Here is a 7,563-nt window from a genome sequence, read left to right as displayed (position 1 = left end):
GTATTACTATAATAAAGTCGTTATTGTTAGAGAAATATCGTTTATAATCGGCACTAACAGCAAGCTCACAAAAAATGACTACAAATAAATAGGATAATTAAATAATTATCCTTACAAGAGTTGTGTTCTCTCCTGTTGGTTTCAACAGGTTACGCCGTTGGTTTCAGCGCACTCTGTTGGTTTCAGCAGAACGGAAGCGAGTTGGGTTCAGCTCCCTCCTGTTGGTTTCAGCAGGTTGTACAGTCAGCAGCGTTAGGTTCAGCGCACTCTGTTGGGTTCAGCAGAGCATAAATGAGTTGGTTTCAGCTCCCTCCTGTTGGATTCAGCAGGTTGTAGCGTTGGTTAAAGCGCAGAGATCTAGAGCTAGGGGTTGTCCCCACCCTACTCTTGCGAGTTTTCTTCAATACGCGACTGTTGGCATGTAATGCTTATCTATCAACATCTGCTGTTAGCCCTGTCACTATCTCGGTCTATGCATTTATCATGCCTTCCAATGGTCAAGTATAATTGCAGTGGCTCAAAACCTGGTCAGTTTCTGGGTCGTTTTGTAGAGGTGGAGCTTAATCCGGAAATGCAAATGTTTTGTCGGCACTAAGCGACGAGGTTTTAAGCAAGTGCCAATGTTTAGTCGGTTATAAATTGAGTCTGTAATCTTATTATTTTTTTGTAACAAAATAAAGCATAAACATCGTTTTAGACAAATCTTTAATTAAAAATATGAGATCTTTCATCAAACTAGCATAACGTATTCACATAGTTGTTTATCGTAGTTTTGTCGTGTTAAGACGAAATAGTAACATGCTCACGAAACGGAAAAAAATCTTCTCAAAAATACATCATTAATTATTCTGTATTCGTTTATACAGTGTGTATGAAAAATGTCTTACATACGTTGTAATATGATTGCACTTACATGTATGTAACGTGGTATTATATAAGTTATTGAATATTTGTGATTATGTTCTAACCAAATAAAATGCACATTGAAACAATTGTCTACTTTGCTACCATTCTGAGAGCTAAAGAAGATTCTATTTCATTTTAGTGTAACTATTTATGTTAGCGTATCGTAAGACAAAGATTGTGAAAAGGCAACAGAAGACATTAGTCTATCTTATCTTTACTACAAACACCGACTTCTCCAACCACTAACTTTGTTTAGATTTTGAACATGACCGCACTCTGTAGGTATTCATTTGTCAATTTGCTTATATATTTATTATTTATGTACAGCATTGTGTGACCAAAAAAATTTTCTTGATTTGTTGAGCAAAAAATATTTTCTTTTTGTTGGCATGATGATGTATTTTCTTGCTCCAATATAAATAATGCATGTGGCAATTGTTGTGCATCATTGTTAGCAGCTTTCCCGTTACCTCCACAAGCACAATGTAGCCAATTCTGGAAAATCAGAGGGCAGCACACACAAAACCTTCAGCATGATGTATGTCTATTGGCATTGCTGATGTTGTACAACATACATTGTTTGAAAAGTCGATGCGCAATGACAAAATGTCTGGTGATGGACCACTGGAACAATGATGGGAAGTAGGTTGTTTTAGTTATCGGACGAATCTATCATGATAAATCGTAAAGTTTAATAATTTTACTTTATTTGATATAAAAAGAAAATGTTGCACATAACTTAATTACTACCACATCAGCACCAAAGCCATAAAAGGCCTTTAACAAGCACAAATGAGAACAGAATAACAGAGTAGAAAAGGGCTACATATACTACATGTAGATATGTGAAAATAAGTGAATATAAGTATGGTTTATGTAAAAAAAAATCAGTGTTGAAAATCCTGAATGTTTTATGTATGTAGGTATGTTTTAATTTGATCAATATATTCACTCAAAATTGAGCACAGTACAAGCTGAAACAGTTCGAGATTTTGCATATAAAAGTATTCCTATCTAGAACAAGTTTGTTCTCTATAGCTGCAGATGAATTGGCAATGAGGTAGAGGGCACGCCAGATGCCATCTGGCGTGACTTCCCTTCATTGCCAGTTCACCAACAGCTATGGGGAACAACCTTGCTCTATGCCTATCTAGATATTGCTTGTATTAGAAAGCCTCAGGAAGCATTTTTGCTCTGCCATTTCTTACTCCCTGCAAACTCCTCTTGGAGATCCTTGATCTAAAACAAAAACAATCATAGCATGTGTATTTACATCTCCTTGAACTTGTAATGTACTGTGAATGCAGTATTCAAGTGGCATTATTTGCGACAATTTTTGACTTTGACAAGAATACTATTTGTTAATTTAATGAAGTAGATTGGAAAGTTACATTGGACATTGTGATTAGCTGGAAGGTAATTTGGCGATCTCAAAGAACCGGACAAATCTGCTTTTGCTAGTTCCTGACTTTATTACTGTTTTTACAGTAGTTTTATTTCACAATTATTTCCTGACTTCATATATCTTCTCCAATCCTACATTGCTCAACTGACTTAGCCCATAGAGTTGACTTGTACAAGACAACAGCGAAATTAGTCCAAGTACTCAGTCTATGAATCGGATGGTGTTGTGGCACCTTGTTATCAATCTCTCAAAGAGTTGATAACAACTCCAGAGATGCTCCCAAATCCTGATTAGAGATTTGCACATTACATCAAATCACCAATCATGAGATTGGCATTAAAGCACCATGAAAATGGATTACCCAGTTTGTAAATTAAATCAAATTAAAACCATCAATTACATAGTGGATGATGGTTTTAATTTCATTTTATTTGAAAGCTGAGCAGTCACCCTTCTAAGTGATTTGATTTGGAGCAAAACGCATGCCAGCGATTTGATATGCTTTACAAATCTGGAATCAAAGACTTGGGAGCATCGCTGCACAACTTTCTCCAATTCAGACACTGAGCACTTACACTAAAGTGACACAAAAGCATCATGCAACAGGGTTCTAATTTTAAAACTGAGTTACTAAATATTACCACTCACCGGACTGTTAGGTATGAAAGTAACATCAGGTGTCTGAGTTACATCTATAATGCTGTCGTTTGTGGCGTTTCGTAGATGCTCCCCACATCTATGGAAGCTCACATAGCCTCTGCTCTTACTCCTACCCATCCTGAGCAAGCACTGCGTTTCCTCCTTATCTTGAGCTATAAATCAGAATGCTCGAGGCATTGAACGTTTGGCTGGGTGTGAACAGGCAACTTAACAAATATCGCAGTTGGCAGCAAATAATTTGTTTCTGAAACCTAATCCTGCCTACACAAGGGGTTCTTCTGCATTATCCTACTATAACTTCACGTTTTTCTAGCTACTAATCTAGGGCTATAAATGGCTTGAAGATTCGCCTACCAATGAAATTCCACATTTAACCATAATTAATATTGCACGATTTGCCTAAAATTTTATTGCTGGTTATGTGAGTGAGTACCTCCGTGTTACTATCAGATGTATTGTCTTGAGGATGCGGTCTCTTTGTTGGATTCTGTGACTAAAAATATAAACAATACGTAAATTATGTATATCGACACCATGTGACAACATATATGAATTTATGCACATGTATAGCATATTTATATTTGTGGGCACAATCTAACTAAATTTAAATTGGCAAAAGAGTCCAAACAAAGGCCTTGTTGCCAGAGCTACAAAATAAGCTTTCATTCTATCTTGCTTTTAATGATTGTTTTTGCAAATTTTAGGTGTGAAATATTCAATGTAAAATAAAATATTACGTCCAAGTTTAACCAAAGGTGTGAACTGCGATATAATACTATCTGGCGCATGTGTGAGGCCTCACGATGAGAAATTCTCAAGAAAAATGAGACAGATTGCCGTAAACTTCACTGGCTATTGGGTCAAGGATATGGTATCTGAGCATTCCAATCAAGTCTGTGTTTCTTTGCAATTCTACCAAATTTCTATGAGAGTGTAGATGAATAAAAGAAGAGAAAATGTTTTTGAACTTTGATGTACTGTGAGACCGAAAGCAAAGTATCGAATACAGCTTAGACATGTCGCAACCCTCACAGTAGTGTAGACTTAGATTTACTGCATTCTCTGATTTTGGCTTACAAGAATATAAATGTGCACGCATGCTTTTGTTACAAGATAGCTATTTCAGAAATAAAACAATTTAAAATCCATAAAAGTAATAAATATTATTCATCATCTCTATGTAAAATCCATACTATACTATCTGTGCATTTGCAAAGACATGGAAGGATAGCCCTGTCTAAATATATTGGACATACAATGACCGAGTTTTGCTGTCCAAAATTATCCCTTATAATAGGCTGAGTAAAATATTCTTGGTGTACCGGTAACTTACCCTCCGCTGTTCTTTGTACTTTTCCTTCTGGGTTTGCTGTCTTTCAGGGCCGTACATGCAGCCATACTCTTTTTCTTCGCCATACATACATCAATAGCTTTGACTGTCATGGATGACGTTCTTACCTCTCCAAATATCTTCACCTTGCTAAATTAGAGCAGATAAAATTTTAAAATTAAGAAACATGGTACAGATTTTTTAGATTCATTAGCTGAAGACGTCGTAGGTTTTTAGCCTTACTTGATTGCTAACACTCAATTGGGAACTAACTGCTGCATGTATATGATGCTTGATACATTTATTGCTTGCTTGATTGTAGTTATTAATATATACAATGATTTTTAATGTCATCTCAATTGCATGCCAATGCTTGTACACTGAAGTCCATGTATATCTTCTAATCAAGGCTGCACTATAAGCTTGATCGTAATCCACTGCATGTCTGTATATACCCGAATATCCACTTCGTCAAATTAAGCTTAAAAGTTGAGTGTCTATAGAGAGTAATCCTTTATTGCTGAGACTTAGATGGTGTGTATCCAGTGTGAGTTGCTAGTGAACTGATGAAAATTGTGTCAACTCTGCTTCAAGTAGGGCCTGTGACGTCATAGATCACATGGTACAAAAATAAACCAAAAAGGGCTCCATCAAACTGCAGCATAAAAACATATAAGCTACTATTGACATGTACTTCTATTGCACAACAACCAAGCATAGGCCTACATTTTACAATCAAGGTTACACTTCAACATCAATATTACACTAAAATATCCGAGGTATAAAATGTTCATTTTTAACGCAAGATCACAAATTAGGCAGTGAAGAAAAAGTGCTTTAAGGATATGAGATTACCTTCAAAAAGTCTTTCATGCTTGTTGAATATGCCGTCCTCATGGTTTGTGTAAAACTTGTTGCCATATTCGATTTCATGGGCTTTGATAGCTTGCTCAGACTCGTCTAACAATGAGGCAAGAAGGAGCGGCATAATGCTTAAATGCACTGCAATTAAAAATATATATTTGGTAGGCCCTCAGGCTCCTCGTAGAAGTTGACTGTCGTCAGCGATCATGTCATTCAGCTATCGAGGCTTCGATAACCTACCGACATGATTGCCGACTACAGGCACGGGAGGCCTGTAGGTAGGTCTATATAGAAGATGAAATGATGAATACAAAAAGTCAGTTATGAATACATGATGACCCACTGAGGTCTTGAAGCAATATGAATATGCAGTGCATTTCAATTAATTTTTTAAGACAAATTGCAAGCAGAAAGCGACTCTGACTACTGAGGACTACTGATCACAGGCAGGCTGTCTAGTCCAAAAATATAACTGCCCTGCATTGCAGAAGACTACAAAAACTTGCTTTACCTTGCCTCCTCTCCTACACTTTTTGTGAACCAAACAGATGAGATACAGCCTAGGCCTGGCGGTGCTACTGACAGCGCACCATTGTAGTAACAAGTTCAAATAAAATTTGAGATACACAATTAAATGGTTGTTCCTTAGGTAGCTACATACTGTCGTTGCTTCAAAACGTCCTACAGTTGAGACTTGGTAGTAATATAAAGTTAGTTGTTAAAAAAGTGTGTGCTTGCAGCAAATACAGTAAAGATAAAAAACTGATGTCTTCTGTTGCCTTCATTTTTACAATCAATGCCTAACGAGATGCTAATACTAATATTTACAGTGAATTAAAATAGAATCATTTTAGGCTCTCAGAATGGTAACAAAGTGGACAACCGTTTTAATATGCATTTTCTTTGTTCAGAACATAATCGTAACTTTTCAATATTTTATGTAATACCGCTTTACAAAAGTGTATTCATATTAAAAAAATATATAACTATTTTTCAAATATAAACGAATACAGAATAACTAATGGTGTATTTTTGAGAAGATTTTTTCCGTTTTGTGAGCGTGTTACCATTTATTCTTAACAAGAAAAAACTACGATAAACAGCTATGTAAATACTCTATGTTATTTTGCTAAAAGAACTCATATTTGTAATTAAAAATTTGCTTGGAAAAGATGCTTACGTGATATTTTGTTAAACGAATAGATAACTACTCGATTTATCAACAACTAAACGTTTGCAGTGGTTCGACTAACTTTAAAGCTTTTGTATTTCCGGATTAAGCTCCGCCCCTACAAAACGACCCAGAAACTGAACAGGTTTTGAGCCACTGCAATTATACCTGACCCCTTCCAATAAATAATTGTTTTGATAGACTTTAACGCATAGCGTAATATCCTTACACTCATGCAAACAATCGTCCATACATGTAGTTATTTTCACCGTAAACATAAGTAATCGTGGCAGCTTATAGGCTATTAGCCAATAACGTACGAATATCAATGATATATCGATATACGCACCGGCACCTTACGCCTAGAATAGCTTAATGCTAGGGTCATGACCAATGGATTGGTCGCTGAAGCGCGCATTTCGTTTGCAATTGTTGTTTACAACCGAAAAGTACCACCATAGTACAGGAAAAAGCAGGTAATCTGCGACTATGTCTTTATTTCCATCACATTGACTGTAGAGTAACCATGTTTCTACAAAGCTCAAATAAAAAACACTTAGCCTACATAACTGATTTATGCAACTCTTGCTTAAAAACCCATGGGTGGATATGGAGAATTTACGTTATGTATAACTAAAAACTAACACAAATCCACACACGACATCAGTGTTGAATGTGCTTTGTCATTTTAATCTATTTTGACTATATTATTCAGTTTACACACTTTTGCTTAGCTTGTGGGAACTGAATTGATCATTACTGGTTCAAGTACTAGAGAAGGTTGTTGTATGGAAATACTGTGAAAACAAGATACCGATAGGGAATGTAGCCAGACCACAGGATAAGCATATAATACGTACAAGCAGCAAGACGCCAAAGGACATTAAAAGATTCGATAATTAGAAAATGTCAATTGAAAATTATGAACTTCAGAATTGGAAGAAATCAATCATAGAAATTGCGTCAACACCAGATGGAGAACATGCCAAAGAGAGTCTTTTTTTGACAGTTAAGGCTCCTAGCTGTAAGAGACTGAAGTACAGGGCAGAAAAACATATAAACTTAATATAATTGAAGCTAAAATAAATTGACAGATGTTATTTGTTGCTGATCTGGTGTATGCTGACTGCTACAATGTTTCAACAGTCCTAATTCTGGCTGCCTCCTGTTATATTGTTGATATCCCTCTCCTTGTGCTTGACACTCTGTAGAGTTGCTGACTTCGTT

The 7,563-nt window shown here is 36.1% G+C and overlaps 1 long non-coding RNA gene across 2 annotated transcripts; it reads right to left on the bottom strand.

The window, feature by feature from the left end:
- Positions 1-1,591: 1,591 nt before the first annotated feature.
- Positions 1,592-6,419, bottom strand: LOC137410378 (uncharacterized). 2 transcript variants are annotated; one of them, XR_010981175.1, is made up of 6 exons: positions 6,346-6,419; positions 5,157-5,303; positions 4,305-4,451; positions 3,405-3,464; positions 2,960-3,123; positions 1,592-2,145 (listed from the first exon to the last, which is right to left on the bottom strand). It is a non-coding gene; the product is annotated as an uncharacterized lncRNA (long non-coding RNA). The 2 variants fall into 2 exon arrangements; XR_010981176.1 differs by having other exon boundaries at positions 5,157-5,261; positions 6,346-6,383.
- Between the last annotated feature and the right edge of the window lie 1,144 nt (positions 6,420-7,563).

The sequence above is a fragment of the Watersipora subatra genome, unplaced genomic scaffold, assembly GCF_963576615.1.
Source record: "Watersipora subatra unplaced genomic scaffold, tzWatSuba1.1 SCAFFOLD_94, whole genome shotgun sequence".
Taxonomy (NCBI): domain Eukaryota; kingdom Metazoa; phylum Bryozoa; class Gymnolaemata; order Cheilostomatida; family Watersiporidae; genus Watersipora; species Watersipora subatra.
The sequence above is the reverse complement of the archived record's forward strand: the minus strand, read 5'-3'. Positions and strand labels throughout refer to the sequence as shown.